This window comes from Macrobrachium rosenbergii, chromosome 5 (genome assembly GCF_040412425.1).
Source record: "Macrobrachium rosenbergii isolate ZJJX-2024 chromosome 5, ASM4041242v1, whole genome shotgun sequence".
Lineage (NCBI taxonomy): Eukaryota > Metazoa > Arthropoda > Malacostraca > Decapoda > Palaemonidae > Macrobrachium > Macrobrachium rosenbergii.
In genome coordinates, this window is record NC_089745.1 from 10,599,963 (window position 1) to 10,608,417 (window position 8,455).

The window sequence follows — 8,455 nt, forward strand, 5'->3', positions numbered from 1 at the left end:
ACACCACATACTGTATATATATATATATATATATATATATATATATATATATATATATATATTATATATATATATATATAAAAGTGTGTGTGTGTGTGTACTTATGTATGTATAGTGTGTGTATAATTGTAATACTCACAATGTGCGTTTGTATTCAACTATTTCCATTCGTAGATACACATTTGGACATGTGTATACCCCAAACCATTCTGAAGAACAAAAAAAAAGTTCTTAAAGAGTATAAATGCTTGAAAGAAAAATGAAAACAAAAAGCTTATATAAAGAAGTTAATAGGATCTCGTACGCTGAAAATTCACTCTGAATAATTGGAAACATAATAGTCGGTCTATGAAGGAAAAATTCCCCGCCAAAGAAGTGACGAGCAACGGCAGCTTCGTTCATGAATTATCTTCTTATTTACGTTTCGAAATTAATGCTGACTCATCAGATCCAAAAATGGAAGTGCATATGTTGAAGTCAGCGATAATTTTAGAACTCGGGTGAACGTGTGGTATCTTATTCCTCTCCATTTGGACATTTCTCAGCCACGTACCAAACCCCCAATTTGTTTACGTAATCCAGATGTTATTTTTCACTAAAGTGTATAAATAGGATCTGGCTAAGGGGATTCAGCAAGAGGTCAGAATGGTTATAGTGACGAGAACTCCATGCAAATTGTACCTTGAGTCACCTCTCAGCAACCGGTAACTACAGTTAAGAGGCAAACCTGCAACGTTGAGCGACTTTCTTCTTCGTACGTTAAGTCTAATTTTTATTTTTTCCAGAATCTCAGGATAACCTTTCTCCCTCTAAGAGGTGGGTCTATCGCTTCCTTCCTGATGAAGCCCTTCCTGCTTGCTTGAGCATTTGTAGAAGTTCGTGCTTCTACGTGTTTCTTTCGAGAGCTCTTGTGTGTGTCTTATCGTTCGCAAAAACTAGACTCCCAAGCAAGAGTTGAATCTTTTATACTCCTTCCTCTGCTTCTTCTTCTTCTTGCTGAGTCGCCGCCGTAGGAAAACCTTCGGTTGTGACTCACCCTTCTGGAATCCTCCTGCTCTCGCCTCCGGCGTTCAGGTAGGAGGGAGGCACAGGGGAGGAAGCATCGTCGCCTGGGATGAATAAGGGAGGGAGAGGAGGAGAAAAGGCGAGGATTAAGTGTGAAAATCTAGAGAATTTGTGGGGCGTTATTACCAAGTAATTTTACCTGCTCGTATATTCACTTCACTGGCATAATTTTGCTGTCAATATTAACCGCGTATTATACGATTTTTATTTTGTTTCTATATAGCTAGCTAATAAAATCCCCTTGGAAAATTGCACATTGAAAATAATTTTATTTCTATAACACTGATTAAATGAACTGACAGAATAACTACTGACATCTATATAGCTGAGTGACGTAAACATGGATAAACCTTGGAAAGGCCAAGAGAAAATAAAACATTCATGTCAGATATTGTCTGAGCGGGAGAAAACAAGGCGACCAGATGGACGATTACAGCATTGGAAGTCGAAATATTCCTTGAATATCCTCTGTTAGAGAGAGAGTGAGAGAGAGACTCCGCGTTGTACAGATACATATACATTCCCAGCATCGGCTTCCTCATCAGTTTATAGATTAAATCGAAGTTTGAATCTTCACAGAGGCGTTTACTGTTAGAGTGACGAAGTGGGGAGGGGGAGTGGGTGGGGAAAGCTGGGAGGAGGCAGTTGCATTGTCGGCTTTCGAAATGACGTCACGGCACCCTACTGGTCTACAAACTTGGGAAAGTTAAAACTTACGTCATCCTCTGAACAAAATGCACGCTGCAAGGCTCAGTGCTCTTGACTGTTACATTTATCTGTAGATTCAGTTCTCCCATTGCATTTCTTATGCCTTTGTGATTCGTTCATTTACAACGAAAGGTTTTTTTTAACGTAGTACTACCCAAGGCCTATAGTCTTTAGACCATGCCACTACCTACGACAACAGCAGCAGAAGCGTCGGTTAGGTACGTTTTGTCAGGATGCGGGCATGGTGAGGCATTTGCTCCTTATATAGGAAACATCCATAAGGGAGAATACAAAGCAGATGCCTTCTCATGTTTAATCGATAAAGTATGGCGTTTAATTAGCAGAAAATGGGTGGAATGGTAGGTATCCGTGTTCATGAGGAATAGCAAAGTAATAATAACAGATTTTGTTTAGATGAACATAGTTACTGATCTTTTAAACCATAGTTATAACGTTTTAATGCCATAAATAGGAAAATTAATGAAATACGTCGGGTTTTCTTTCGAATCCACTATTATGCCACTAGGTTTGTTCGTAAATTGATCTACTGACAGATATATGTATAAACAGAAAAGTGCTTTAGAGAGAGAGAGCACTCAAAGATACTTTCGTGTACAAGGATTAATTAATCTATCTCCGGTAGAGACAAGAGGTTCATTACATTATTGGTACACAGTCCTCATCCGTGGCCAGTAATGGTGGTGTGGACTAAGAGGAATTCTCTGTGGATCGAAGGACCATATTTAGAAAATTTAGGCTTACAACTATTCGTGAATCTTTACGATGTAATGATTAGATACTTAAGCACACAAACAAATATCCTAGTAGGCCTAATGGACTCATAGTTCTTCATACACACACAAGCGCGAGTAAATAAATAAAATCATAGCGTGACTGCTAGGTCTTAGTGGGTCCTGGACTGACCCTGCCCCAAGGTTACGCTATCAACCGGTCCTGAAAGACTATCGAGGAAATTTGTTGCTAGGAAGAGTGGGACTGAAATGCACACGAGTGTGCAACTGCTTCACAGCAATATTCTTTCCCCGATATAAAAAAAACTGTGATGTTTACAAAAACTATATAAAGGGGAACATCAGTGATGCAACAACTAAAAATAGAGATTGTTTATTTGTCCATCTGTCATGTAAATGGCAGATTTTTATATAAACATCTAATTTTTATTTACATCCAATACTGGAAAATTTTATGGCGGCAGCATAAATCATATGGCGATAAAGCATTGCTCGTCATCATTGAACATAATTCTTAAAACTTAAAATATTTGTAATGTTTGCATAAGTTTCAGATTCTTTATACAAACACTGTTTCTTTCGTTTTACAGCTAACAGAAGCGTTAACATTCATAAATCCAGTTATATGTGAAAAAAAGGACCCAGCGCGCTGTCGTGAGGTTAGATAAGACGGTCTGTTTCACTGATAATGTGGAGTTGTCGACGTTATACGTGGAGAGAATCGTCAATGGGTGGTGCGGAGTAGTTAGGTCCGGTAAGGGGGTTCATGGAGTCCCCCGCCAGAGTCGAGCATAAACCCCCTAAGGGAAGGCCACGGGAAGCGGCTGTCGGCTGATTTTAAAGATAGGACCTTTTAAAGGGCGGGAGGCAACTGGTTGTAACCGAAATGAGAATGCGTCAGACGAAAAAAAAATTTATAGGCTGATAAATGAATGCGCCGGCACACTCGCACTGTAATACCATTAAAATCAGTATCTTTTAATGGCTTTCCTTTGTTCGTCCTTGAGTGAAAGTGTGCCCGTCGTCTCATAGCTATTCATTTCCTATCTTTTTTCCTTTTCGTCGAAGTAACTGTCATCACTTTTTTTCTGTAGAGAAAATTGATACACAAGAAAATGCCGGGTTTCATGTTTCCTACCAGCACTGATGACGCCGACTGCGTTGCCAGGCAAAAGATCCGCGCGCTCGCTGGAACGATCGTGCTTATAACCTTGGCAACTCTTTTTAAGTTTTTCCACGTAAGTGCCTTACTTACGACTAGCAAGGGCAGTCTTCCTGTCATCTCATCTTATTCGAAATTCTACCTATGTAAGACGTAAAATGTGGCCAACTCGACTTCGGACAACTTTCGTCGGTCACATTCGTCCAACAGCATGGAATGCTGGAAGTTCAAAAGGTACGACATCCTCCGTCGCGCGTTCCCGGCAACGTACAGGTTTTGCCTCAGGGTGTTTACGTCACATAAAACTTGCCAGACGTGCTTGTGACGCCGCCGTGTGATCTGCTCGCTCGTTCTTGCCCGACAGTTTCCACGTGAGTAGATTAATCGGCATAAAATCACGTTGAATAATTGAGTGAAAACACCAAAAGTACGATCTACCTGGATATTCATGCAAATGTGAATATGCTTGTGCGAATTTGAGTAAAGTGTACATAAAAGTTTGATGGGAGGTGTGGCAGAACATCTGTGTATAACGTCCAGGTGTAGAGGTAAATGGTTGTCCTGTTCTGGTGGAAATCGATTAATTAATGGTATGGAGGTGGATATTCGTTAAGTGGCTGTATATTAAACAGAATTGATCGTTTCTTAAGCGACGGACAACGGTAGTTTCGAGGTTGTGTTGCATTCCGCATGAGCTTATTGTTGTGTGTTAAGTACCAGAAAGGGAAGTGGTCGGCCCGTATAGTGTGTGCTCTTTTACAGAATTTTTAATTATGTATTATTGTTTTTTTATTACTTCGCGCAATGTCATAAGTTTTAAAAGTGTGTATGAGTCTTATGCTATGATAAATTAACCTGTCGAAGCATACGGCATTCGACAGTGATCGTAAATTAATGCAGAAAGACATCGTTAAACCAGAACTTAGTGATTAGTCAGTGACTTGCGGATAAGCATTTGTAAGAATCTCTCCTCTCTCTCTCTCTCTCTCTCTCTCTCTCTCTCTGAACGCAGTATTAAAAGTGTAAAGGTTGCCACCGATAGTCTCCACATTATAATATATATACGTGACTGCGATCATAGAAGATAATAACAATTAGGCCTATTGATTTCCGCGACAGGTGATATCGTGCAAAGCAGACCTTGCACATAGGTTATGTGGAGTCCGGAAGTTATCTGGAGAGTATTGAATATTTACGGAAAGCGTATTTAGTTCCGACATAAAACAAGCATTACATTGGACGAGGATGGGAACTGTATATATAAGTTGAAAGTTTTGTCATTTATGCTTGTGTAACTTTTATAATTAGTTATATTAAGTCCCGAATGCCCCTTAATATCGAATTCACTTTGCCTTGGAAATATCTTATTCGAAAGGTAAAATGAATCCGAGATAAAACGTGTTATTTTGGCACAGTACGCAAGTATGTGTATATACACAAAGATACGGTATACCTATTTTCCCCCTTGGAGGGATTCGAGCTATTTAAAGGGAAAGCCTTCAGGTTTCCCAGTAGGACTTTAGGAGTGAAGCTGCTAGTCCCGCCGAGTGCAGTGTCTTTATGTTTGTATAGTAATTGTGTGAAATAGGTGACTTTAACGGTAAATATTACTTTGTTGATGTTCTAACATGGCGCCGTCGGAGAGATGGGTCAGCGCCAAGTTGCAATCGACTCGGGGCCAAGCGATCTGGATGTTGTGGCGCCACTCATATGGCTATCAAGATGGAACAATGCTCTCTCTCTCTCTCTCTCTCTCTCTCTCTCTCTCTCTCTCTCTCTCTCTCTCTCTCAGAACTTGCTTGCCGTATTCGGGATTAGGCTCTATTGCGCTCTGCTGAACAATTTAATGAGTTGGTGTTTAGAATTTTGTCCAGCCCGGATATATTTCTCGAACATTAACGAAAGTCATGCTTATCGAAACACCTTGTGGGTTGATATATTTATCACAGATGTGGCCTCCAATGGTGCAAGACATTTGCCCAGGATATACATTTTCGGAAAAAATTACAACCATTTCCATTTAAGTCAAGTCGCGTGATGTCGTTCATGAGCCCCTTTTGAAGATTTTTTTTTTTTTTTTTTGGTACAGGAAATTCCACAACGCTTGCCATGAAAGGAAAACCTAAATTTCACGTTTTATTTATGAAAAGAGATCACGTCGTGTGAAGCTCCCAAGGGAATTTAATTTCGTTTACTATTTTATGTCATATATTACGACCGGTACCACTTGCAAGGGCATGGTCTTGCATGTGTTTATATCAGTTTGCGTATGGGCAGTCGAAGGTACATCAATTTTAAAGAGAGCAACACTATAGGACTATCGACATGTGTACGCCTTGCAAACAAAACTTTGTTTATATTCATTTGCATATATGTATATATATATATTGTGTGTATATATATTTTATAACACAATAGGCCTTCTCCCTCTAGCACTGGTAGCTCAAAATGTATTCGTATGATAGTTTTCAGTTTTTTGGGGTGAGGTTGCTGACTAGACCTTATGCCAATCTTCACCGAAGTTGCCCCAGACACCTGTTCACTAATAATGGAGGCATATATATATATATATATATATATATATATATATATATATATATATATATATATATATATATGGGGGAGAGAGCCAGCCAGGTTTTCAAACTTAGCACATGTAAAGTGACACCGGCCACTCCCCACCCCTTTTACCTAATGTCCTTAGTTTGCATACAGTTGGTTCTGTCGCAGGCAGATTTGGGTTCTTAAGGAGTTGATGTATTTGGCTGGCCGGCCTTGAAACGTGCCGCCTCTCATAAAACGGCTGAACAGAAATTCCCAGTAGTTTGGGGTAGGTTGGGACGGGACATAGGACTAATTGTTATCGAAAGGGAGCGTGAGTTCTATTGTGTATGGCTAGAGCATTTGCTTTGTTTTGCACTGGTACTTATATGTATATGAATATATATAATCATGTATGTATTTTTATGTATATGTATATACAAGCACACACACACACACTCTTAATCTACGAAAAGCCTAATGTCAAAAAACCAGGCAATTCAGTGGTGTGACCTCTTAATTCTCGGCCTACTTACAAATACGGCGATGCTTTCCAAGAGGAGGTCAATCATATGACAAGTTGCGGAATCATTGGTGATCACATGACCGGAGTCAGTTGTATTATGCCTGGTGTCTGGCTGCCTTGTAGTTAGTTGTCTGTTGTTCAAGGTATTCCTCAGCTAATTGTTAACTGGGAGAATTGTGAACTGGCCAGTCTTTCTAGGTGAGCGTGTAAATAGATTATTTGTTACGGAGTTCTTAAGTATAACACAATATTACCCCAGTGGCGTCGTTATGGGGGTGCCAGGCCCCCCGCCCCACAGTAAGATGCTTGGCTTCCCTACTGGCCTCCCCAGTTGAAATTCCCTTTGTAGCTAAACTTGAACCCGTACAGTATTTGATACATTTGCATATAGTAAGAGTTGAAAATTAATTGAAAGTTGAACTCTGTAATTTCAAATACAGGTTTACTAATTACTAATGCAATTATTTGCCTTCCTTCACATGGATATGCACCTTCGGGAATAGTGTATTTTACTAATTACAGAATTGGTACATTAGTTTTGTGTTATTTTCTTTACCCCCCCCAAAAAAAAAATATCTTTGCCCCACCTAGGCCCACCCACTGATAGGTTGCCAGCTACGCCACTGTATTACCCATTTTGAAATAATATATGACAACGACTCTTGGAATGTTGCATATTGCCGTGTGTGACGTATCGTTTATGTTATCAACTAGTCACTTATAATTGCTGGTTTGATGTTTACTTAGGCATTCCATGTTGTTAATATCGGACCCATTAAATGATGAAATTGTTGAAGTGAAGTTTCTTTAACAATGAAACGATGATGATGTTTTTGATTAAGTCAGCTTCGTGCCGGCGCGGGCTCTTGTTTTAGGTTAGGCTGTACAATGAAACGGTGGGAGGCTTGAAGAAGTTTTGGTAAAAACATAGTCCTTAGTGGATCAAGTGTGTGTTGAGATGGTTTGGTTATGTCGAAAGAATGGGAAATGCAAATAATGTACGAGAAGGAGAGAGAAACACCGTAAGATTCGAGTTGCAGAAGCGTTAGAACGGAATGAGCTTGATATCTAGAAATCGATTTTGACATGGTCTAGCGTTTTCGGAGGCCACCAAGTTAGGGAACTTGTTGATGGTGAGAGCATGCGTGTTATCATATGGGGGTTGTTGTGTATTCATAATGTTTCAGACATACTGAGAATAAGTGTGTGAGATCGCATACATACACGATAAGAAGGCTGTTTATCAGACGAGCATCCAAACAGGCTTTCGCACGTCTCCCATAAAAGTCGTTTTTAGTTAAGTGCCCTTTGAGTTTGCGCCCATTCACCCTTGCCATGCGGCCGTGAAAGCACCTCCCCTGTGACCCAGAATGCATATGCAAGGGCAGTGCAACGATCCTTAGGTTATCCATCCAGCCGTTTGTCTGCATTTTCTTTTTATGCTATCTCTCTCTCTCTCTCTCTCTGGGCTTCTGAGTCTACATCTTTAAAAATACAACGCATATGGTGCAAGTGCGTTGTGCCGTATGTGCAGGCGACCTTAGAACTTTGTTCACACATACAGACTCTCTCTCTCTCTCTCTCTCTCTCTCTCTCTCTCTCGGGAACCATTCAAAATGCCGTACCGTGTGTCCACGCACAAGTGATTGCTCTGTAGTCAGCTGTTGTATGAAGTCATCAGTCGGAAAAGCTGAACTGTTC

At 40.2% G+C, this 8,455-nt stretch overlaps 1 protein-coding gene across 3 annotated transcripts in view; it reads left to right on the forward strand.

Annotated features, from left to right (window-relative positions):
- Nucleotides 1-3,930: 3,930 nt before the first annotated feature.
- Nucleotides 3,931-8,455, forward strand: part of LOC136838506 (clavesin-2-like) — a 143,422-nt gene continuing 138,897 nt past the window's right edge. The window contains exon 1 of one of the 3 annotated variants that reach the window (XM_067103567.1): nucleotides 3,931-4,058. The gene's annotated coding sequence lies outside the window, so the exon portion shown is untranslated. Of the gene's footprint in view, nucleotides 4,236-8,455 lie in introns of all 3 variants that reach the window. The other 2 variants (XM_067103569.1, XM_067103568.1) reach the window with 2 other exon arrangements.